The sequence below is a fragment of the Symphodus melops genome, assembly GCF_947650265.1.
Source record: "Symphodus melops genome assembly, chromosome: 17".
In the NCBI taxonomy this organism is placed as follows: domain Eukaryota; kingdom Metazoa; phylum Chordata; class Actinopteri; order Labriformes; family Labridae; genus Symphodus; species Symphodus melops.
This window is the reverse complement of record NC_136707.1, coordinates 6,589,976-6,616,102: the sequence shown is the minus strand read 5'-3', so window position 1 is coordinate 6,616,102 and position 26,127 is coordinate 6,589,976. Positions and strand designations below refer to the sequence as shown.

Sequence of the window (26,127 nt, the reverse complement as noted above, 5' to 3'; positions counted from 1 at the left end):
GAACCGTGTGGAGATGAATGACGTGGCGCCAGATGTCTTAAATAGAGATGATGTGCTTCATCTACACACAGTCAAGGCCCCCAACCTGGACAAGATGGCTGTGATCTGCTGGCTGCAGCTGACAAGGTACAGAGAGGGGGCGTGGATGAGTGCTTGCTCACACCTGCTACTATGTTCATGTAGAAACAAGATGGTATGCATAATAATGCCCCAAAATAAACAACACAGAGTCACAGAATGATCCTGAACTCCCCAACGCGCACACACACACACACACACACACACACACACCTTTTGTAACACCATCTAATTAAGGTAGCGGTAGATGAAATGACCTAATGACCTTCAGACACGCCTGTGATCTCGTTCATGTCTGTGAACGAGAACACAGGAAGGAAGATGTTGTGTTTTCCGTTACATCGTAGGTTGGGATTGAATTTGTGTGGTTTCAAGTTTTCACTCTCACACACTTGTGTCAAGCTGCTGCTGAAAACTCTCCCTTTCCTAATCTGTCTGTTTCATAATAAAAGCATTTTTCTTTTTTCTTTTTTTTTTGTGTGAGGAGTGAGGAGTTTGTATGGCTTTTTTTCTTACTATGTGGGGAAACAATTGTTTCTCTTTTGACCATGAGTCAAAGCCCATTTTTTTAAATCATGTTAATCAAGTCATCAGTTGAAACACCTTTAAAGCAGGTATACCTTTGTAATACAGATAAGAAAGAGCTAAAGAGTTAAAGACACAGAGAGAACCAAAGGAGACACACTCTTCGTGACCACATCTTTGCTGTTGAACCTTTGGATGAGAGAACAAACACAAGTTTGCCTGGTCTGTGCCATAACTCACTTTCCTTGTATACTCTGACACTCGCTCTGACACAAGGAAGAAGGCAGTGCAGCGAGTTAACAAGCGTGTAGGTCCTTCTGGCTCAGAGTGAAACATGCAGGAGAGCAGCTCACGTTAATATTACGTTACTTTTATTTTCCTACCACTTCCACGTTGGCTGTTGGGTTAAGATACGAGTACCATGAGTGTGGCATGAATTGCCTGACATGTACACTCCAACAAAACGCAGACGAACAATAATGACGATACTGAAAGATTCAATGTCATGACAGAAGGGAACGCTGGTGACGGTGTTCAACCCCCCCCCCCTCATAGCCCCCATAACTCGGATGACCTCATTGATCCCCTTCAACCTTTTCTTGGTAAATAAAATGTTTGGACTATGCAGTAATCTATCCACACATTTTAAATGAGCGCAATGTTGCAGTTCCACACGAGTGTTTTTTCCAGCAGTACTTTGAATTCAAATGCTGGGGACACGTTTAGACATATGCGAGACTTCCTAACATCCTATCTCAGGCTTTATTTAGCAGAAGTTCATTGAAATTAATTGTTTGACATCATTAGTTTGCTAAATTGAAAGAGTGTCATGATGCAAAATTCCTTGTCGTGTCTCCTGAACACAACAAGACTCTCTCTCTGATAGTGAATGAGGGAAAATTATTGTTCCCTGAACTTAGCAATCAAACTTAGTGGAAATGATTTTCTTACCCCTCCAGTGATCCCGTCTCCCATCGCCCTCCTTCTTCAGTCTGCATAACTGTCACTTTTGCTCCTCTCGGCAATATATTTCTCTTATTTAATCTCGGCCTTGTTGCCTGTGCGCTGGAGTAATTCTGCATTTCCGTATCATTACACAGCGAAACAACAGTTGTTGTTGGCAGCGCTGTTGGAGTAATTTAGTTTACCTGCTGTTTCTGCTCTCTCTCTCTCTCTCTCCGTCACTGGCAGAGCGCTCCAGAGGGGCTGAAGGTGATGTGTGAGGACGTTCCATGAGCCAGAGTGCGGAGAGCCCCGCGTGGGGATCCTCCTCCTCGCCGGCCTGCACGGAGCCAAGCAGATCAAGACGCTCGCCACGAGGTTAATCCACAAGGGAGCTAGGTGAGATCATTCAACTCCAGAACAACTTCCACACACTTTTTTTTGTCTGTGTTTACACAAATGCTGAATCAAAGCAGTTAATTTAAGTCCTGGGGAAATATCATTTAATCCCTGGAATCGTACCACTTTGCTTTTATGTTATACTTGGCATTTACATTTAGCTTTAAAGCTACATGTAATCAGGCTGCGGAAAGCTTGTTGGGCTTTTTAGCATCGATAACTTCTATTTATGTGAATCGAGAGGGCATTTTTTTCTCGTCTCGTTGAAACTTTCTCTCAGTGTACAGTCGATCCTAAATGCTATTTTCTCTGGATTTGGTTTCTCAGGCGGAGACATTTTCAATCCCAATTTTCATTCCTTTCTCCTCTCTTTACAGCTTCGTTCCATCTCCTGGCCATGTTCTTTTATTGGCTTTGGCCTCCCTTTCCTTCCTTCCTCCCTTCCTTCTTTCATTCCTCCCTCACTGCCCTTTCCTCGCTGCCTTGTGTTGAGGAGCTCCCATGCGCCTAAAGGTGTTCAGTAATGCAGATTTCTGCCCCTAATCCCGGTCATTAATTGTGGTTATGGGCATTATGACAGTTTAATTTGCGACAGAGTTGTTGCGGCGGTGAGAAAATTGGCCACGGGGGACTCGTGGCCAGCGAGAGGAAAAAAAGCGTTATTAACCCTCCTCCTGCGGACACAATGGACAGCAACAAGAGCAACAAAACAAAAATCAATTTAGAGGACGAATATAGAAAACAGACGACATGGAGGAGCCAATAATCCGCCCCCGCAGTAGCACCTTCTACCTCTTTCCAGACCGGCCTTCACAAGCAGCTTACAGTCATTTAGTCTGCTCTCTTTATCCTGCTTGTGTCTAAAGTATTAGCCTCTGCAGGGATGTAACACTGTGTAAAGGAACCCAAACACTCTTTAGCACTCCTTTTGTTAAGAAAAGAAGAAGAGACTTTTAATTATATTAGAATGAATAGCAGGAAAGAAGTGAGTACTGTAAAGCGAGAATCTTTTTAAGGATTTTCTGAAGCAGCTTTTCTTTTCATAATAGTGGTTGTCCTCTGATAACCACTGACTGAAGGTCACACGTTGGCCTCTTTTTAATTTGATCCTCACATCACTGTTCCTCTCCCTGTCCTCCTCTGTGCACACATTAATTACTCTCCCTCCCCTCAATGTTTTTTTTTTTTTTATTATTTATCTAATTTGTCTGGGTTTCCTCCCTCACCTCCTCCCTCCTTCCTTCCTGCTGTGGCTGCTCTCCCTGTGACCTTTCGCTGGCCCGGCTGCCTCAGCCTCAGCACGCTGGCCATTACTGGAAGCAGGGGGTCACTTCCTCCTCAGAGCGTTGGGGTCAAGGGTCGACTGGGGGGGTCTGGAGCTGCTGTGTGGACGGCATACAAACAAAAACACAAACACTTGAAAGTGAAAAGACACACACACACACACACACACACACACACACACACTCACACACACACACATGCTGTAGATCATTTACATGCAATAAAACGTGAAAAATGTCATTAAAGGCCACACAGAGGGGTGCGTGATAGTGCAGCCCAGCACCCTGAGGGCTGAGGACTGCCGCAGGCTCTGCTGCTGGAGAGTCACATCTGTGGAAGATGATTACCACGAGGAAATCTCACCAACAATAAAAAAAAAGACTTCGCTGCTGCTTTACGAATGTCATCACTGCTAATGCTGTCAATACACACGAAACCACAAAGAATCGAAAGTCAGGAAAACAATTTGGACTCGAAGCGAAGACGTTTCAAACATTCATTTATCTATCTATGTCTACCTACCTCCAAATATCCATCCATCCACATTTACTCTGTTAAGAATGTTGAAGAAGTAGCATCAAATGTACACAGTCGAGTAAGAGAAAGATGGACTCGTGTAAATACATTACTTGTGTAAAGTCACGTTGAACCCTTTTTTCATATCACAGCAGCTGTTACCGTACGATAAGACGTAGTACAGCTCATCGAGGCAAACTAAAAGAGGTAACTACTATTCGATGAATTTTTAAAATCAATGATGAGCTTGTGAATTTCAATAGCTAATCATCTTTAATCACATTTTCACCACATGAAATGAAATTTAAATTGGAAATTGAAATTCCGATTGTTTGACATTTATAAACGTTCGAACATATTTAAATCTGTACGAACAGTGTAAAGTTTTCTTCCTAGCGTCAGGATTTGAGAATGATATGAAATACTGAAATAGAGGCAAGAGGCTTAACCCAAGAGAAATACAGTCTTTCTGTTTCTTTTCTTCTTTTTTTTTTGGAAAGATGAGAGCAAGTACGTACGAATGAGTATGTCGGAGTGTGTCGACAAAATGACTCATTTGACGTCCAACAGGGAATGCATATTCACTTTTTCAGGACTTCAAGTGTTGTGTTCTTTCTCTGCCTCATGCACGTTGTGTGTGAATGAAACTATGTTAAGGCTATATCGTACCTGAGGGCGTCCCGTAGGCCAGAGTCTTCCACAATGTTTCCTTGCCTGCGGTCAGTTTCCAGCCATTAAGCAAGATCTGCAGTTAACTGCTCTATTGTAGTTTAAACCACAGGTCCAAAATAGTGTGCTGCCGGCTGTGATGATGTGGTTGACTACTGACATCACTCCTATTAACTGCACATATATGCTGGGCTTGTAGGTAATATTTCAGATCTTAATCACATCGTAAATAATAAATGAACTGTGAGAGCTCTCGGAAAAAATAAAAGAAGAAAAACATTTGAGCAGTGTTACTATTAGTCTATACAAAGCAGTCAAAGCTAAAAATTGCTATGAGGAACTTCTCTGTCAAAACGACCCTGTGGACAAAGAGGTCCTTGTTGATCTTGTCTTGTACATGTTGAAGAAAATTTTCAACACCAAAAAGCTCCTCCTGCGTTCTTTCGTTATCAGATTGATCGTTTATGATATTTGCCCTGGAAAATGTTTTAAAAGAAAAAAACTGTAATCTAGGCGTTATGTCTATCACGTCAGCTAACACCTACCCTGCGGCGGCAGAGTCAGACCTTAAAATAACTTAACAGAAATAGTCAATCTTAGGCATCATTATTAATTTCAGTCTGTTTCATAACCAGCGAAAAACTCCTCAAAGGCGCTTTAAGAATCTCAAATATTCTGGAGTCCAGACGGCTGCTGAAATTCCTCCTGATAAACACTTATAAATGTATTTATAATTAATACACATTGGAATCATGTGAAAGTGGGATGATTCTGTTGTGCAATCACATCACACGAGACAAATGGGAAGTGGTAAAACTATTGCAAAGCGTACATTCCAAACACAGACAGTGGAGCACTTCTTTGAAGTATCATAGCTCGAGCCTGCGCTACCGAAACCCGAAGACGGAGCCCTCAAAGGGTTTCCAAATACAAACTGAAAAAATATCAAATAATTAACAATAGAAAGACATTACAACCTTAATGCCCAAGAATAAATTCTGTTTATTTTTCTCACTGTTCTCACTTATTTTTTCTAAAACTGTGTGAAATACTGTGAAGCTTAACCTCCACTGGACTCCATTTAAAAATAATTTGATGTGGGAAGAGAGAGCCATTTTTCAGCTGAATTGCTCATCGTTCACATCCATATGTGATGTGTGACGACAGGTTGGAAGTGGGCATGGGCTACAAAGGTTCACGCGGCCAAACAGATTCCGATTTGGTGTTCTGACGAATGGGATTTGATATCAGACGGTATGACAGAACTGTGACTCAACACAATCTCTCTTCACATGTTTCCACATTAACAAGCCTCGCTGTTTGCTTTTGCTTTTTGTGATGTCATTTCTTTTACAATGACCTTTTCAGGGCTTAATATTTTATCTGCAGACTCACAGACGGAGTCATATGATCCCAGCCTCCTGTGAGAATTTTCCTCCAATTTATTTAGCTTTTACATTTTCCCCACTGTCCTGTACTCTGTATGTTCACCTTCTTTCTCTCAGTTAGAGACTTATCAATTCCCGGCTTCAGCTCAGTGCCTCCTCCTGGACTGCCCCCCCCCCCCCCCTCCTGTACCAGCAGCCTCTCTGTTACTCGGCCCCCCTCTCTCCCCTGCAGCATCCACAGACTTAAAACCTGGCTGTATATGGCCACAGATGAGGGAGCTGCTTTAAATCTCTGCAGGTAGGAATGGAGTGAATTCTGTAAGATCTAAACCTGAATGATAATGGATTGCAAGCTCTCAAGTCTCATTTTATTCCATATCCCTTTTGTCCGTGATAGTGTAGAGCAACCTTCAAGGTGGTCATATTAAAAGTGATCTTCTTTCTCCAAAGGAAAAGTCAACGCTGAGTCCCTTTGAATAGATTGGGTGGGGTGTGTGTGTGTGTGTGTGTGTGTGTGGGGGGGGGGGGTTTGTACCATCAGTATCTTGAGCCCAAACTGTGCTTGTGAAAGACAGGAGAAGATGAACAACCAACCACAAAGTGAAGGACTTCTGTTCCTTTTGTTGGACATGTAGTGTTTGTACAAAGCATTGTTTTTGTAAAACTAAATTATTATTATTTTTTTAAATCCCTTTTTCTGAAGATAAATCAAAGAGTTTCTGTTGTGTTATCTATTTAACCTCTTCCACAGACTAAGCCATGTTTTGTTCTCGTTCAACCTTCACTCATTTAAGAATTGGGCAGAAGTAATATTTCATGCTGAGTTTAAGGGAACAAAAAGACATTATGCCAGATTAATTGGCTGAGCGATCAGCGGTCTGGCTGCTGGATGATCAGACATTTTGGCCGGCTGAGACAACATATTATCTTTAATATCTACAGCTCCATGTTTTTTTTTTTTTTTTTTGCTTTTCTGTCTTCTCACTGTTGCACAAAGTATTGTTGTATTGCACAAAGTACTTTCTTCAAGATTTTATATTAACAAAGGCACTGAAAAAAATACATACTCACAGTCAGTGTGAGCAGCTACATCTTAGATGGTTCTTTCTTTTTTCTTTGAATTGCAAATTGCACTGTGCTAAATAACATAAAATTTTTACATGAAAATGTAAAGTGTTCACCCAGGTTTAAAACATTTTTCATATTTTCGTATTTCATTTTTGATGATGTTTTGACTTTTGACCGTCTAAAATGAAGATTTCTGTTTTTTATTTTGTCTGTCTTGTCTGAGACTTTTTCTAATTTACATCCAAAAATTTATTTTTGCCACATTTACCAGCAACTGACTCATCAATAAACAGCTTCTTTCTTTTTGCTGCCAGATTAGTGAGTGTGTGAGTAACACATTTTACTTCCAGCTTAATCCCCGGTGTACGTGGCACTCACCTCATCTGATCACGGGAGCTCATTTCCAGCTTAGCGATATGTAGACTCTTTCTCACTCGTTGTCTCAGAACTGTTTGACTCGCTCCCCCTGGCTTCACCGAGAGCGAGCACAGGTTGTAATCGCTGCAGAGGGAGTCGGACCTTTTTCTCTTGGACAGTATTTTAACAGGGATTTCTCTGTGTTGACTAAAGTCGAGGCCCAGCAGGCTTTAAGGCAGCTCACGTCTGAGCCCTGCAGATTGCTCCTCGTCAAACAGTTAGCCCTGGCGACCATCTTTAGGGATGAACCAGCAATCTCCTGGCGTTCATTAAACAGAGCGGAGGCAGTTATTTGTGATACTGACAGTTTACTGTGGTGTCATGGCAGACCACATGTTAGTAGTCTGTCAACATGTTGACCACACGTTAGTGTTCTGTCAAGTATGCTTATTTATAGTCTTCAAGCACTCCTCCACTTTATTCTGTCTGATATCAGGTCTCATATCCATCATAGCACTACAGTCTTTATTCTTCATTATTTGTTTATATAGAGCTAGTATATATTTAGTCTGTTGTTCTATTATCTGCCATGCACCATCACTTCATTATCTAGTATCTGCCTACATGCATATAGCTTATAGTATACTTGAATTTCCCTCGGGATCAATAAAGGGATCAATAAAGTATCTATCTATCTATCTATCCATCTATCCATCTATCCATTTATCCATCCATCCATCCATCCATCCATCCATCCATCTCTACATTCTCATTTACTGCACTGCAGTTCTGTCACATCTGTTCATTACTGCACATCTGCATTATGTCTGATTACATCTTAGTCCGCTCACTGTAAAGTTACACCTTCTTCTGCACTACAGTTCTGTTTACATCCGTTTCAAACAGTTCTTACTTCTCTTACTGCTCTGTTTGCCCTTGAATTGCCCCCGAGGGGACAATTAAAGTTTTTTGAATTGAATTGAATAGTAGGAGTGATAAACGAGGTTTCATCATTTATTTGCTGAGTGGCAACACATTTTGAAGATATGGTGACAGAGGCATGCTTGTCAAATCAGTTTACAGAATGATGTCGTTGACGTCTGTGTGTCTGTGCTCCTTTTTATGACTGTATGACAGAATGGACAGTAGTGAGGGGACGTCTGAGGAGACAGAGAAAGAGACTGGACCGAATCTTCAACAAAGATTCTTACAAGATCAGAAGCAGGTGTGTCCAGATGCTGTGGAAAAATAGATACCATTTAAATACAGAAAAAACGTTTGGTGAAACTGATTTTAATCAGCACTTATTCTTTATAACACGTCAACAGTCATATATTAAGAAGCAGAGCTAGACTGTCAGGGGTTATGAATTCAACAACACAAATTGAAGGAAACATGAGATTTTTTCTTGGTTTAAAGATGAATCTAGAATTTAATTAAAAAATACATTTTTTATAGTTGTATCAGTATACACAAATCATTTTTGAAGCCTCAAATTACTTCTGATTAGTTCACTTAAATATATTGTGTGTTGTTTTGTGCTGTGTGTGTGTGTGTGTTTGTGTGTTTGTGTGTGTGTGTGCGTGTACATGTGTTTAACTGAGCTACCAGATGGACCAAAGGCAATTATCCATCTTGTCGGACAATAAAGATGTGTTCTTTAGTGCTCCCTAAATTATAAATGATTGCCCCTTTATAGTGCTTGGCTCAATGACAGCCATCTGAATCACACATATTGTGCAGTGATGCGTGATATGATAGTGAGATGTGATGTGTGATATGCGTTTTGAAAAGTATAGTTAAAATGTTTCCTCTAAATCAACAACACAAATGGCGTCAATTATATTACAAAATAAAATATACAACGTTCAATAATTCAAAAAAAGTTCAGCCTTTCTCATTTTGATAAATTAATCCAACTGAATTATTTGATAACATTTAGTGACACGCAAGCTTTAAACACAACACAGATGAACATTACACCTTTTTTAACAGTGACACTAATAACAACCTAACATGGTGAGCTTGGATTGCATTTGTTTGTCTAAATTTAAATTATAAAGTAGTTATTTAGTGTTTCATAAAGCCTCCTGTTGGAAACATTCTTAGAGTTTAGAAGCTTACACTTCATCCAAAACAAAATCTCCTGTTGGTTCGGCCTGTATGACCTTCCTCATACGAGCTGGAATTTCAGTCATCAGGGTGTGGTGTTTTTTTTTTTTGTTTTTTTTTTTTACTTTGACAGTCAGCTTGTGTAGCAGCTTGCAGCCGACCTTCTGTCTTTGTAAAGACGCGTGTTTCTCCATTGGCCTCAGATGAGACAGTCAGGGTGGAGATAGATGGAGTGATACATGTGGAGAGGCGTACCCGCTTGTTCTGCATGCTGTACGAGTCTGTCACCAACTTCCTCCTCCTCGCTCTTCTGTGCCTTCCCATCATTTACTCCTCCATTTATGAGCAAGTGGAGAGCAAGGCCTGGCAGGTCAGCGCTCTGAAAGACTGTGCAAGCCCTCCGTCTGTGATAGCCCGTCAGCTCTAAAGTGGGGGGGAACCATGTAGATGGATGCCTGCTGGTCTGGAGGGAGGACAGGAGGCAGAGTGTTCGGTACGATAGTTCTGGCTATTGAAACCTAAACTTCAACTAGTTTTGTTTTACACAACTGAAGAATTTATTTAAATATAAATATGTCAATAATTTATTTTAAAATTGAACAACTCTCTTATGTCTTTGAATAATTACCTAGAGGAAGGTAAGACAACCTCACAAACAGAGTGTGGCCTTGTTGGTATAGCAATCGTGAAAGTGGCCATGATGTCCTGCTATGAACATTTGAGTTATCCTACAGTAATCTTTCTGCACATTATTGGAGCTTAACTACATTTGATGTGCTTAAATGTCCCGGCTTGAACACATTTAGACACACAGTAGTAGATCAAACTTGATAGATTTATTCCTTGCACATTAATTTATTCATAATTTTCTTTAAAAGCTCGAAAGCATTAAAACTGATTTGACTATAATAAAACACTAACAAAGATTATAATGTGCTGTGGTTAATGTGGCATTAGTCAGTACTTCTCCGGTGCTTTACATTTTGGATAGCATTTGTTCTTGAATACTATTCTAATAGGGTTTGTGAGGAACCATACGAGAGTACATCCCTTATGATTTTCCAAGTAATCCACTCCGACGGCATCATCAGTGACAGGCGCGAGGATCTGAGGCCTTGGGGCAGAGAAATGGAAGGGTGAAGTGACGGGGGTAATGGATGGATGGAGGGATGAAGAGTGATCGGGTGTCATACAGGTGGGATAGGGCCAGACAGATAGTGAATGAAGGAGCGATGGAGGATGGATGGCCATAGCACCTCAGACATCGACGGCGTTGAGAGATGTGTCTTGTTTGTGTTCCATTTCTCTTGTTTCTCCTTCTTTTCTGTGTCCGAGTGAGTCAAATCTCACAAAACAATTTACTCCGACAACACAGCAGCAGCAGCAGCAGCAGCAGCAGCAGCGGTGATGACGGTTACTGTACCTGAATGTTTCCTGGTACAATTTTATGAGTATGGTCTGTTTGCAAGAAGGGATACGAAGACGGGCACAAACAAATACACAATGCAGTCTGCAATGAACTGTTTGCTAATAACACGGGATGAAGAAATTAGAGAACCAGACGTGGGAGTTAAATCTTTCGCACACAAGGACACAATTATGCACGTATATATGAGCCGCTAATTGCTTTGTGTGCACCAATCCGTCCTGTGACTGTGCCGGTGCAATATTGCGGTGCTGTGGGTGTTTGTGCGGCTCATAACTGCAGACCAATGTGGCGGAGACAAGCTCATATATTAAGATAACCCCGAAACGGAATGGAATTGTATTTCCCCGGCGGTTCAAACGACTTCTGTGGTTGTAAACTGATAGTGGATGAGATTTGGCTTTAATGAAGCAAGACTTATTGTGCACAGTGCAACAGAGGTGCATGGGTGTATGTGTTCATTACTTAAGTGTGTGTTTGATTGTGCACGTGTCTGTGTGTCCATTTTTTTGCCCTCGTAGCAAGAAGTGCCGTTATCTTAAGCTGGGTGTTTGCTCACGCTCTCACAGCGGATGTTATAGTATCACTATTTTTCTTCCTCTAAGGTTGTTTGAGGGCCATGATTTATTTTGCCTGAAATAATCAAGTGAAAGGTTTTTATTTCGTGTTCGTCCCTGGTGTAATCTTTCTCAAGGTTGTGTGTGTGTGTGTGTTCGCAGTCTGTAAGAGTGTCATCTTCATCTGTTTATTAGAATGCTCCCTACTGGCCTGGCTGTAATGAGACCTGTGGAGCTGAGGAGTGATGGACTCATCACGAAAGAGGGGGAGAGAGACGTACAGTAGCCAAGGAGGAGAGAAAATCAGGAAGAGAGCTTGTGTGGTGTTAAATGGGCTCAGGCCAATAAGTGAAGTAAAAGTCGGTGTTCATGTGAATAATTCACAAAAGATTTTTATCCAAAATATGCTCTTCAAAAAATCAGTTCCAGTATGTTAGCTATGGCTTATATTCCAGCAGGAATTGTTAGCTCAGTGGCTAAGTAGCTGGGGAAATATTTTACTACCCGTCTCCCTCTGGAGTATTAATTCTGTCCAAACAGGGCTGTAGATATATTATGGAAGTAGAGATAAATGAAAAATAAATGGCCCCCAAGGCACAGTTCAGCTCACAGACAGTAGTCAAATTAACAGAAAAAAGCAATCATGCAAAAAAAAAAATTCAAGCAATATGCCAAACAACACAATGAAAACAAACGTGACTAAGAGCCTGCAGCCCTGCTAGCAGCTCTGTAAGGCTGTAATTAAGCACTAGGGCGCTTTTAGCTTAATGCTAACGTCAGCAAGCTAGCATCTGCATAGTGACAGTGTCAACATGCTCACGTTGAACTCCTTGTTTACCATCTTAGTTTAACATGTTAGCATAACATGCTAACACTAATAAATTAAAACTATAGACTAAGGAAAGCCAAGAGCTGATTGAAGTGTCTATTTGGTAGACATTTGTCACTAACAAAATGTAGGGCACCAGTGATCAGCCTGGACCAAAGTAGCTTAGCCTACCTATAACCAAAGTAGAATTCCGGAGACTAATGTCATGAATAGTCAATTCAAGTGAGGGGATAAAATACTTGTTTTTCAAAGTATCACAATCTTAAACCGCTGCTAAATGTGCCCCTAACCTTCAAGACTTTGGACTGTATATGACCTGGAGAAAACAACAGGAGTAGCCTATAAACAGACTATAGTGACCTCTGTCGAATAATGTAATCCAATTGAACACCAATACTTCCAACCGTTATATTTTATAAAGGACTTGTATAAGACTGCTTTGATTGTAAAGGTGCGCCACATAAAATGGAAAGCCAATGTTGAACAGAAATATTAACCATTGATAGAGCCTTTTTTTCCAGATAAGTGTTTGCCGCGCCAGAAGCTGAAATTGCTTTACACAGAGAGAAAAAGAAAAGAAAAATGTTGTCTGAAGAAGTAAACCAACAGAGCACAAGTGAATCAGAGAAAAAAAAAGAACCAACAGAGTATAAACCTTATAAATGAGATTCTCTGTAAGGCAGGTTGAGGTCTGGACAAGCAGAAAGAGAGAGAGAGAGAGATGCTGAAGGACATCAGAATAAAGGGGAAAGCAGGGTTGTCTTATGAGCACTGTGCTCCATTTGTTACCTGCACATGGGTAAATGAAAGCCCCTCTCTTAGCCTCGTTAAGCATGATGCACTGCCTCGGCCATCGGCACAGCGCTGATTAAAATTCACCCTCCGGAGTTTGTTGGGAGCAGCTAGCTGAGGCTGCACTCCTGCTCTCCTAAAGCAAATGGGCCGAAAGGTCACGGCTCAGCGACCTACACAGCCATGCCTTATTTATTTATCCTTTTTACCTCGCCTGCCACTGTGACAAGGCAGGCAAAGAGATCTTCATTGAAGTTCAGCCTTATTCAATTGCAGTATACTACACAACTAAACAACATTGCTACTTCTTTCAAATGATCCATACTGCATCGGTTGCTTTTTAAGGTTTTAAACTTAGCCCAGTTTGTAAAAAGAAACTTGTTAAGAATTCAGACAATGCAGTTTCTCTGACAGGAGGCCAGTACATTTGTTGATCCTGAGATAAATTGCACTTATAAAACAGATCTGCTCAGCAACTGTGTTGTCAGATTCAATAATTGGCAAAAACCTGGTCCTGGTGTTCACATGTCTCAGTACCCTGGTTTCTTTCAGAGTGTTCCAGGCTTTGATATCAGAATATGAAGTTTATCAGGATACTTAAAAGCCCAAATTATGACCAGCCGTGACTCATTGTTAAGTGGCTCATCTTTTTGGTCTAGACTGCAATCATTCAACAGATTTACATTGAATTTCCGACAAATGCTTAAAAGTTCCAAGAGGATGAATCTTCAATATTTAGTTGATGCCTGACTTTTTGTTGTTCCACCAGCAGCTCAAAGTTTTCAATTGGTTTCTTGGGAATATTTCAGCAGGTACATGATGAGTTGGCCAAGAATAGACATTGAGAATGAACCCCACAGACATCGAAGATTACTGTAATCATGCGGTTGACATTGATAGAGCATTCATGGCTCCTTTAAGACAGAGTTTCAACGTGTCCCATTCTTTGGTATATGGACTCTGGAGGCCAGGTATACTTACAGCCAGTTAAACATTATGTTTTCATCATATTGGATCCGAGTTGATAGCGTTGGAATAATGACAGAAAATCTGTCTAATGTTGTTGTAAAGAAGTCTTGTACACTATGACGTGATCCAAACTTGATGCACAGTTTGTCAGACTGTTTTGCATAAAATCTAATTTCAAAATCCCTGAGAAACTAACCTGAGAACAGAATTACGCATTTGGACTGGAGGATAAACAGCTTCAATGAACTGGGGTTGTTATATTCATCCAGATGATGTTCCATCCTGCCAAGAGCAAAATTTCAAAAGGAAGCAAGCTTGCAACTTTTGGGATGAATCGGTATTGGCTTCCAAAAACCCACATCATCAGTCAACCACAGCAGACATTATAAACTCTGCTCACTCTGTGTAAAAAGGGCCTGTTACCAGAAGGAAGTAAAGCTGAGAGAGACAGCAGACATACACTTTTAATCTCTCCGCTATTTCATCTCTTCTCCACTACTCCTTCCATGCCTGTCAGAGTTTGTTGCATCAAATTCTTTACTAGGTACAAACAGCGACTGTATAATTACACTGAACATTTTGGAAAGCCTTTCAGAAAGGAATGTGGAGGACTTTTCTGCCCTCTTTTGTAGTCAATTCACAGATTTCTCAGTGTTTGTGTTGTAAGAGACTGCACCGATTGCACTCCATTAGGCTGGATATCCATGTGAGATTTGCCTTCTGTCTGCAACATACTCTAGGATTATATCAACAAATCTGCCATTATGGAACACTGGTGTAGGCAGCATGACTTCTCCAGCCTCAAAGTGGTATATCTACACATAATGTAATCACTTAAAACACTTACATAAACTTACACTTCTTGTTGCTTGTAGCCCCCACACTGAGTTACAAATTGTGGTCATTCAAGAAAAAGTACAAGATGTCCCTTGGCCACATTGTTGTGAGAAACACCAGATATGTGTGTAAGTGACAAAACTACTCTATAAGGGAACACAACCATCCTGCAAAAGCTAGCAGCAACATTTTGGTTGTGATTAGCTGTGAATGAAATGCACAAAAAAAAAAAAAAAAAAAAGAACAAGAATATATCTAATTGCATGTCTGGGGATGTTCCTATTTTGAATCATACCTAAAGCTAAATGCAAATGCAGCGATTCTCACAGGCCTACATTGTCAATGTTGGTGATGATATTTCTCATGTTGACTAACTCTGTTCAGATTGCTTGCAAGCTCAGAGTAAATGAATACCTGATAGGATGTTTAAACTGATCATGGCCCCCATTGGTTTATTTATTATCATTGGAGATATCATTATTACAGAATGTTAACGACTAAGCCAAATAATACGGCCATCCCTGCAATAGTTTAGACGTTTGTCTTAAGCAAATACGGTACATCCATCTATGCTTGCTCTGCAGGGAGAGTCATTGGACTCAAACAACTTCTTTGGTCCGTCTTGTCTTGTAAATACTTGGATTCAAAGTATCACAGTTTGTGAAACATCACAGTAAAACTGTCTGCTTCTTGACATCATGTAATATAATGCATGTTTTTTTGAAGGTTACTAAAGTTTCAAACAGTTGGGTGGACCGTTTGAAGTAAATACATTCTTTGATCCCCTGGGGAGATGTCTGACTTTGCTTTGCTCTAACCTCTGATATTCTCAATTCAATATCCCCCCTCGCTCTCTGTTCTTAACGCCTTCCTTTGCATGGCTCTTATCCTCCTGACTCTGCTTTCCCACTGTTAACCCTCCTTATCCAATCTCTCCTTCAGCATCCTTTCCCTGCCCGTAGTTGTCCACCCCCTTTTTTTTTTTTTTTTTACCCCTGTACCCCGTCATCCCTCCCTGCAACCTCCCTCATTTTTATTCCTCTTGTCTCCTTCATTCTCTTTTCTCTGTCTCCATCTTTCTGCCCTCTTGGTTCTCCATGTAGGTCCGGCGAGGTGTAATTGGGTTGTGCTCTGTTAGAGAGCTGCTGGGAGAGGAGCTTTAATCTTTAGTCTCGCTCCAAATGTAAAGTGAAGGCTGGAGGCTTCTGGCCACAGCAGAGATCCCCCCCCCCCCTTTACCACACACGTTTTCATATTCAGCTTTTTTTGACACAATGCTTTCACACATAGCGAGGATTATTCTCTTGATATTTTCTAAAGATTTACACACACAAAAAAAAAACAGATTTTCTTCCAGCTCTAACATTTCCCTTTTTGTCTCAGGTCTTCAAAAAAAACCCAAGTATATATGCTGATTCTTCCCACCGAGAGTAGAGCACATTAGTGCTCTCCAGGTGGTGTGTTGACTAGATAATGAGTGTTGAGGTAATTGATTGAGGATTGTAATTAGTGGTTAGCTGTCACTGATTAATCACAGTCCACTACTTTCAGTGTTATCATCCTTGGGTCTCACGTTGTTCTGAGCATGTGTCCGCTTCACCAGGCAGCGATTGTGCCTTAATTCTGATCATCTCGGTTAGCTAAGTTTAGACCTGACGTTGCCAACCAAACGCAACGCAAAAACACACAAGTATCAGCTGTTTGGTTTGTCTGCTTCCTCGCTCACATCCTCCAGTCCATCTTATTAATAACATCTAAATAACAGGATAGCGCAATCCCCACCAAGGCCCCGAGGCTGTCCTATTGTCGTTTCTGATTAGTGCTGGTTTGTCAAATTAGCCCCCTCTAATCTCACAATTAAATTATTTAATAAGTCTCATCCTTGTATCAGATCAAACTTTTGTAAGTGACTCATTTGTATGCTGAAGCTTGTGAAATCATTTCTGTTAATAGGATAATTTCGCCGCTAATCAGCAAGTTTTTGCTCAGATGAGGTACTGCTGAGCTTCCCGCTACATCTCCAGATTACTGACAGATAACCGTTCTGCATGCTAATGTAACATAACGAAAGTGTGTGTGTTTGTGTGTGTGGCCACCAGCCTATATAGCATGGCCCTGCGTATTGTTTGAGTGCTGATTGGTCGTTAGAGGTTGTCAGTGTCATAGAAACATTCAGTACAAGATTTGCATTGTGTGTTTCTGTTTGTGTGTGTGAAGAAACAGAGTGAGGCTATGATTACAGAGTAAAGAGATTTACCCCCGTGTCAAATCTGTGTTGCTAAGTGTAATCCAAAGATTTTCGTCCTGCTTGATAACAGACAAAGACAACCATAAAAGTCCCATGAGTAAATCTAATCTGGTTTTACATATTAGGAGGGGTTAGCTCAACAGGTGCTGTCCAACCTGAAGAACCTAAGAAATCACTGGTCACATGGCAAATATAGACGAGTATTCACTCTTTCCTAATTCCATCTTCTGATCTCTTATTAAAGATTTATTTTCAAGCAGCACCTGTAATTAGGCACCCAATTTGATCTTCTAAGTGTTTTTGTTTGTGTTGTAGTCCGAGTATAATCATGTACTAGAGTTTCATTACTACATGCTGGAACGCAGCCTTTGTGGAGAAGAACTAAATCCACCAGACTGCAATCCTGGAACACATTGACAGTCATCTTACGAAGGGTTAGGCCTTATTAATGTGTATAAATAGACATCTGTACGCTAGTGCAGCTAACACCAACAAGCTAGTGAAAGGGTAAATGGCGGCAACACAGGGTAAAGGAAGCCTTGGCCGCAAACGGCCTGCTCCACCAACAAAAGTAGGCCTTCATTCCCAGAGGCTACATTGTCATGTGACCTTAACTGACGGGAGCGGACCAAGGGTCCTCCAAGATTATTGCAGTAGCATCAAGATTGGAAAGAAGCCCCTGACCCATGCCACAGCACATGGAAGTGCCGGTTCAGGAGCAGCAGCGTGTCAGAGTTATGCCACAGCACATGGTGGTATGTTTGGAAGCAGCAGCTTGTCGCGGTTTTTGCAAAAGCACATAAAAGTGGCGATGGCCTGCCTGCAGAGGGCTTACACTGTGTACGACTCGTATTTGACTCCAGAACCATCAATCTTTCTCCACCAATGATTTATTCGTGCTTTATTACCAGTGCACTTGCTCGACAACGTTTACTGCCGTAAAAGTGAACGTAATTTACTTGTTGACAGCGTGAGTGAACGTCTGAAATGATTCAATATGTTTCTTTCGTCCTTTTTTCAAATAGGCTGTGTTTGAATGTTTAATTGTCTGCTCGCTCTGTGACAACAGTAAAGTAGTTTCATATACATTCTGTTTCCATGATACCAGAAAGCTCGTGGCAGTGTTAATCCCACACTCCCGGCATGTTTCAGGTGCAGCCTTCGATCTCGGAATCACTGAGTTATTGCCTTTAAATATAGCAAGAAATATCAAAGTCAGACGCCGTCCAGATTATGTGAGCATTCTCGAAACTGTGTCTCCGGGTAGTTTTCGATGAGCAAAATGCTTTAATCAAACCTGCTCGACTTGTCAGACCCTCCTCCAGAGAGGAGCTGAGCAATCTTATGTGTGCACAAATGAAGGCACCAAAGTCAATTTGCCGCCGCAAGACGCACAGTAAGTCTTGTTTAGAGGTGTGAGGGGTTGTGTTAGTGTTTGCGGCTAGGAAATGTCAATGGGGATCCTCACATGTATAAAGGTAAAGATGTGTGTACGTGTTTGTTTGTGTGTGTGGGTGTGTATCGGAGTGTGAGGAGAAAAGGGAGTGGGATAGAAAATCCCTCATTTCACCACAGTGCAGAGGAATGCCAGCATGATGTATGAGGTCACCCGTCCTTCAAGAAGCTTTGCTCTATCGGCTTTTAGCAAGCTGTTCCCCAAACACTCACTCACACACATACACACGAACACACACACACACATCCTCACAAACAAGCTTCTACACACCTGAAAGGTCACTGTGAGGAGTGTTGGTCCATCACTTCGGCCATTACCCTTCATTAGTTGTAAAATATCTCTGTCCGGCTGACTCTGTGAAAAAGTCCCTGCTCATGAGACGTTTCTTTTAGGATCTCATGAATTCTTGAAAGTGCCGCTCGCCCTCCTCTCCTTCCTCTGAAGCTGACCGCTCAGGTGTGCTGAAGTCATCACACATTCTCCTCACACTTGGCTGTGGTGAGTCTGTGTGTCAGTCCACTCGTCACTCCTGCATGGTGAAGAATTCCATCAACACTCTGACAGACAATTTCTTTTTTTGTCTCGCTTCATTCATATTCTTTATTTACGTTCAATTCAAACTTGTCATTAAAATGCAAAGGCTTTTTTTCCCCTCCCTCTCTCTTCTATTCTTTTTTTTTTTTAATCTGACAATTTCTTGTCACCGCACATGAGAATTATCTTGACACAACTTTGTCTTTTCTCTTTTTCTCTCCTCTTTTTTTTTTTTGGAGGTCTGGTTGTTTCCCACATTTGGAAAATATAAATGTGTCCGTGCTGCAGTGGGAGGACAACTGAACCTTTCCGTGAACTTTTACATCACTGCGTTGAAGCATGCAGGCGCATCCCTATAAACCAAGAGCTTCTTACTTTACAGCTGATATAAGTAGTTAAGTCACCAAAGAGGGGCAGCCTTGTTGCCAGGTCATTGTGCTGGAGCTTCAACACCAAATGATGGAGGACTGCTACAGAGGGAACGCGCCAGAGCAGATTTTTGGATGGTTTTCAATGAGAATTAAATTTGATAAACCAGGCGTTTTACAGTACAACAAAATAGTTTTTAAATCTTAAAGTGAAATATTATATTCCCTAAAATACTCCAAAATGCGTCCTCATTATGAATTAAACTATTCAGACTTTGAAGTAAATGTGTGAAAAGCTCATCTTGGTATCAAAGAGTCACGCAACACACGATGATGCCTGTTGTGTTAATGAGCAACATCCTCATAAAATCCAGAGTGAATAAATAAATGCATGAATTACAGTAGCTGCACAAAGGTGCGTGTGCAATGATGGGAATAATAATCATCACTGTGCTGTCGCTCTGGCTAATGAATATGAACATGATGCCTTGTGCAATATGCAGCCGTGCTGCTAAATGTAATAAATGAGCGTGTAATTGCAGACTGTCTTAGAGTTAAAACAAATATTTCACCTTAGATTAAAGCTGTAAACACTAACTTCTCATGAGTTTTCATTTGAGGATTATTGCTTAAAATTAATTCACCGCAGCCTCTTTCTTTCGCCATGAACGCTCGCCATTTCCTCCTCCCATCTTTCACAATCACAACATAACCCACCGAATTGCTTGTGCATGTACAGTACAGTGAGAACGGGGTAGGAGCAGTCTGAAGGCGTCCATTAACGGGCCGCACAGTAAGTAGGTTGCCGTGCTGCAGCAATCAGTGACTTGCATGTGCTGCTCCAGTGGGAATCCATTAATAAACAGCTGACAACTTGACGTGCACTGTAAAGCAGACACAGCTAGGAGGAACTGAGCTGCTTGATTATAATGAAGGAGTACACAAAAGGAGCTTGAGAGACACTTTTCCATGCACGCAAGCAAACGTGATTTACAGTATGTTGAAAAGTCGTTTTTTTTCTGTTACGCAGTTGTGTGTTAGGCTGCTACGAATATTTAGAACAGCTCACGTGGAGTCCTATGGGGATTCTTTGCTTCATTCCAAATACATTTCTTCTTTATTTTCCTCCCTGAGATTATGCAGCTCCGAATCTGTGATGGACAAAACATCATCTTCAGCTTCTTAAGAAGCATCTGTCAGTTATTGATGAATTACTTACAAATGTACGTCTGAATATTTAGACCTACTTCTAAAAAGAAAAGTATAAATCCTGCATCATTCTGTCCTGGTTTTAACTTGACTTTGCTTTTTTTTTTTTTTTTTTGACATTATGAAGTGAAGAGTGTGGATGCTGCTTCATGTTTAGAATTCCTCCTCTCTCACTTCCAATCAGCTGACTGAGGCATCTCTTGTTCAATCACTTTTCACCATGACCTCTGCGAGGTTATCATCTCCTTGCTGTCATATTTCCTGGAATAATAAGATTAATATTTGCCTTACTGCCTCCTATCCAGAATCTCAGCGACGCCTTCGCTTTGCTCTTTCACCCCCACCAGTGTCGAGACTCCCGCGCTGCACACGGCATAACTCTCGCCGTAAAAAATGACGATGTCACGCCGGAGTCTAGTCGCCAAAGACTCCTCATAAATCCCTTCAACTTTTTTTACAGCGCACACTATATCAAATAGGTTTTTATTTCTCAATAACTCCTCTTGCCCTTCTTGGTATTTTTCTTTTCTGACTTGTAGGAGTTTGATATCTTTGTGGCAAGTTCAGTCATTATATTACAAATACAGCCCGACATAAGACCACACTTTCTCTGTGGCTCTCACTGATTTCTTTAGTGATCATTCTGTTTTGTTCTTTCGTAGGTATCGCATGAACAGCCTGACAGATGCTTGATTTTAAGAAGAATCGCCCACCTGGTGGGCAAACGAGAAAGCTTCCTACTGTTGCACACTACTAAGAAGTTATCATTCCACCTACATGTTTTAAGCAGCTTTTCTTTTTCTTTTCTTTTTTTTTAAAGGAAAGAAAGTATGTGTTTCATTGGATTCACTGACCAATCTGAATCTGAGAAAAAACTTTCATGACTGCATCTGAACAGTGGCTGACGGTGACAGCTTGTAGTGATCCTGACACTATCGTTACAGGTAACCTTAGCTAGCTATCGTTGGCTAATTAGCACTCACGTGTGCTTTGATTTCTTGGCCTTCACTACTCAAACCGCAGAATAATTACAACCAGCCACATCAAAACAGTTGAGCTGTTTGTACTTGTGTGGACTTTCATCCTGCAGCAGTGTAAGGGAAGGACTGTCTATTAAATACATACTGTATGTACTTCACAAAGTAAAATGCTGGCTAAGACTTTGCCATTATTAGCAGTTGAAATAGTGTCTTGTGTGTTGTGTAAGGGTCACACGGGCCTAAAACTAACAGTTTATCTTGTTATCTCTGTTTTTCTGTGGTGATGTAAACATGGGTCATCTTGAAGAGATGGAAGATGAATAAGCCCATGCTGGGTTTAATTCTGGCAGCTAGTTTCCTAAGCTGAGACATGGCTTGTCAACAGTTGAGGCAGGCAATGGTTTGGATCCCCAAGCCAATAGGGGACACCTGAGAGCTGATTAATTTAAACCACAGCAGTGGCCCAAATATTGCAATGACAGTAAGTAACCCTCCAAAGGGAGGCCCATCTGACAGCACTCACTGATGTGATATTTGAAAAACAGGAAGAGAGTGGGGAAAGACATGCAGGAAAGGAGCAACAGGTGGGACTCAAACCCTTGCCGCCCCCCGTCTGGAGGTCAACGGCCTCCACACACATGGCATGCACGCCAAACTCCATGCAACCCGCGCCCATACTTCTATAAGAACATGGATTTTAACATTTCTAAAACACAACAATCCTCCAAACAAAAAACAATATTACATAAAAAAAAACAGAATTTCACAAACCAGTAGAAACTTTTACAGCACTTTCACGAAACAAGACGACTTCCCAAAGAAAAGGACTGTCCACAAACAAAATGGATTTACACAAACTAAAACACGAGAAAGCATCTCACATAACACCATGTCTGATTTCATGTAAAGTCTTGCTTTGGTTCTCGAAGTCCTTTGTGTTTTCTATGCAGCGTTTTGTGAAGGGCAGGGGGTGGATGATATGAGACTGGTGTCAAGTGTGCATCAAGCCTAAATGTTATTGGTCCACACTCAGGATCTTTAGTGATAGAGGTGGTAATAAAATAAAGATGAGACTGGGCCCATGATATTTACAGAAGGACAATGCGGTTACCAGAGGACTGTTAGTTCTGCTATGAAGCTCTTGGGTTGTGACGAAAAGCAAGGGGAAGATATTAAAGCTGAACCGCTTTGTAAAAGGCTGCCTTTTGCCTTTCGCACCTGCCTCTGAGAGAACCTTGGTGTCATGTAAATAAAGTGGGAAAGGAAGAAGGATGATTGCTTCAGAGGGAGAGGGACAGCAAAGGGGATGGAGGAAGAAAAAAAAAAGGGCAAAAAAGAGCTGCAAAATGTGTCTGTGAAATATATAGAGAAGGTAAATGGAATCTTCTGAGGAATGAAGGATGAAGGATGGCATATAGAAACCTGGGAGGGAGAGCGTCAGGGCTGAGGTAGGAATGAAAAGTGAGTGGGCGTGAGAATGACAGTCAGATGCTAAAGCTCTGCTCAGTATTCGGGGCAGAGCAGAAGTTTGGATGTGGACTGTCAAATGACTGCTTCAGACCAATGGCCATTACAGGACACAACCATACTGATTCATTGTTCCACCAAACTGACTCAACCAGGCATAGCCAGATCAAAGATACAGTCTGATAAAAATTCGAAAACATGAATATGGCCTGTAATAAAAATGTGGAAAAAAAAGAAGTCTTTTTTAATATTTCCAAATGTAATATCCAACACTTTATGCTCAGATAACATTATAGACCTGCTGTGCTTCCCTGGCTAAGAAACTGAATGAATGAATAAGTGACGTGATTAATTTTATGAAGAACCAGGACGGACGTGACACTGTTTTTATGTTCAGTTCCATCGCCCATTTAGATGCAAAATAGATGAAGCCATGTGTTCACAGCTTATCTGTCTTCATGAAAATGAATGATAAAAATGATCACCATTTATATGTAAGGGGAATTAGAATAACATGCTTTTAGAGCTGCAGAAGAATTCTTCCTCCACACCAGATCAGTTTTTTTCAACCTTCCTGTCTCAGGGAAAAATAAAAACCGGAGATCAAGAAAATCTCATGCTGTAAGTTGACGATGCCGTGGTTTATGACCGACTACCAGCAACGACTCCAGAAAACTTGCAGCAAAGACTTTGGACTGACTATCGGCCAGAAAAAGACTGGGACAGGCTAATGAGGGCCTCAACAGTCGTCTGTTAAACTATATGAGCAGCAACGTTTTGTAAACCCTGTCTACAAAGCAGTCTGTCTTATCTCTTGTGTAAGTGCTACTTTGTAACATATCTCCCCCTGCTGTCTTTGAACTGTCAAACCTGTCACTCAATTGTTTGTCTTTGTCTTGGCTGAAGCACAGAAATGACATATAGCTAAAGTATATTAAACAATTTTCCACCTTATGATATGGTTTCCGTTTGTAAAGCTTGTAGGCCATCTGTCACATTCGTAAGAAGTGAACATTCCCATCAGTTATTTGAGTGACACGTTTAATGCATGCTCTTTTAGACTGTCGTCTTTGTGCTTTTTAATGAAACCAAAGCATCGACTTCATTTCTTGCATCGCGTGCATCCAAAGTTTGGCAGATCAACAAATGAAATGCGAGCTTAAAACATGTTAATATTTAAGACAGCCTTGTGTTAGGTTGTGGAGCAAAATCATGAATAAAATATTGGTTACAAATGTGTAATGTTGCTTCGTGTCCTCTATGAGGAAAAAAAACATTGTCGATCCATCTCAGCCCTACTGTATGATGACACATAACTTTTCAGCTGCTACATCTATTCTTATCTGGATCTCAGTTGACTGTATGAAGCAACTTATTTGATTAACAAATTATGACATTTTGGCATTTGGAGTTAAAAAGCAAAGGTGTGAATAGTTAGATTAAATATGGATCCTGGTTTCAGCTGTCACATTGTCTTTGCTGGGACACTTGAATAAAACAAAGCCATTATGCATACTATTATTAGAAACACCTTTGCTTTCCTTATAATGACAATTCAAAATGTCTTATATGAAAAAGGCCTATTGATAGCCAACCTGGGTTATTGTGACTGCTCTACCTGGCATGCTTTGAAGTTTGAAGTTAAATACATTCAATACACATATTTTCAGCATCTATTCTTATTTGATCATAATATTGGACCTTTTCCCTTACATGTTGAAAAACGTTTCATATAAAGTGTCTGTTATCTCTGTAAGTATCCATTAATAGTCTCAGGGGTCTGTGCACCAGGCCACTTCTAGGGGCTTGAAGGTCACAGCACTCTTACCAGTTTTAAAAGCTACGCGGTCATTCTGCGCTGCTAATAGAATTAGCAGGCCATCTGTTTTCCTGCGGTGTGCCAGCCCGGAACCCCTGCTAATTATGTTATAATATCCCATTCAACGGCACTCGTCTTTTTAATATTCCCCCTGCACACACTCCGGGGGCAGGCTCCAATAAAAGCAGGTGGCTGGAGACAGAGATGCAGAAACACAAACCCACATGCTCTCTTCTAATGAAATAACACTGGAGCTGAAAGTGTATATCTTACCCGAACTGGGAAATATGTTCAGAGGCTGAGCCATGTTGCCAAGCGACTGCTGCCTGGAATGGCGCTTGTGTGTCTGTGGTGACAGACAGATGGAGCGAGGAAGGACATGGTGAAGCCAAAAGGCTGGAGTTACAGTCTCTCGAAGACTCTGTGTGTGTGTGTGTGTGTGTGTGTGTGTGTGTGTGTGTGTGTGTGTGTGTGTGTGTGTGTGTGTGTGTGTGTGTGTGTGTGTGTGTGTGTGTGTGTGTGTGTGTGTGTGTGTGTGTGTGTGTGTGTGTGTGTGTGTGTGTGTGTGTGTGTGTGTGTGTGTGTTCATTTGGAATCGATTGTTGTTGTTGTTGCTTGGCTGTCGTTGCTGTGACTATGGTAGCCTTGTTTGCAGAGTCGCACTTTAGCACATCAGGGGAGGTGAGCAACACCGTTTAATAACCTGGCTGGATCCCCGCTTCAGTAAAATGCTATTACCATTCTTTGCACAGCACACATTGTTTACAACATGTCTGCTATTACAGCTTAATTATGGGGATATCGGGCTGCCAGCGCGGCTTTTCTTGTTTGCTCTGTTGGTGGTTTGTAATCGGACTTTCTCATTTTTGCTTTACAAGCTGGGCTTTGTGTTGTTGTTGTTGTTGCCCTTGTGTTTGCAGATTGACCTTGCTCCAGACAAAGTGAGACAGAGACTTACCCGGGCGCTCACAGTGTGCCTCATTAAATTAGAACACTGTCAGAGGGGAGTTGAAATAATGCTGCTACGCCCATTGTCTGCCCCCTCTTTGTCAACTGAATGAGGCCTGTTTTATTTTCCCCTCCTCTCTCACAGATGTATCTACTGATGCTACTCATTCGGGGACTCACACCTTCGCTTCTCAGCGTGACTCCACTCAGGAACATCTCAGCAGTCTGCCCAGAATACCTGACACTCGTCTCACAGGTGCATGCTCATTTTATTTTATTATTTCTTCACACAACCATCTGCATCCAAGAGACACTCCTGAGAAGACACAATACGTGTGCTCAGTAAAATA

At 41.3% G+C, this 26,127-nt stretch overlaps 1 long non-coding RNA gene across 1 annotated transcript; it reads left to right on the top strand.

The window, feature by feature from the left end:
* Positions 1 to 26,086, top strand: LOC306837910. Its single transcript, XR_013781003.1, has 3 exons — positions 1 to 126; positions 1,795 to 1,944; positions 25,923 to 26,086. It is a non-coding gene; the product is annotated as an uncharacterized lncRNA (long non-coding RNA).
* Positions 26,087 to 26,127: the final 41 nt, after the last annotated feature.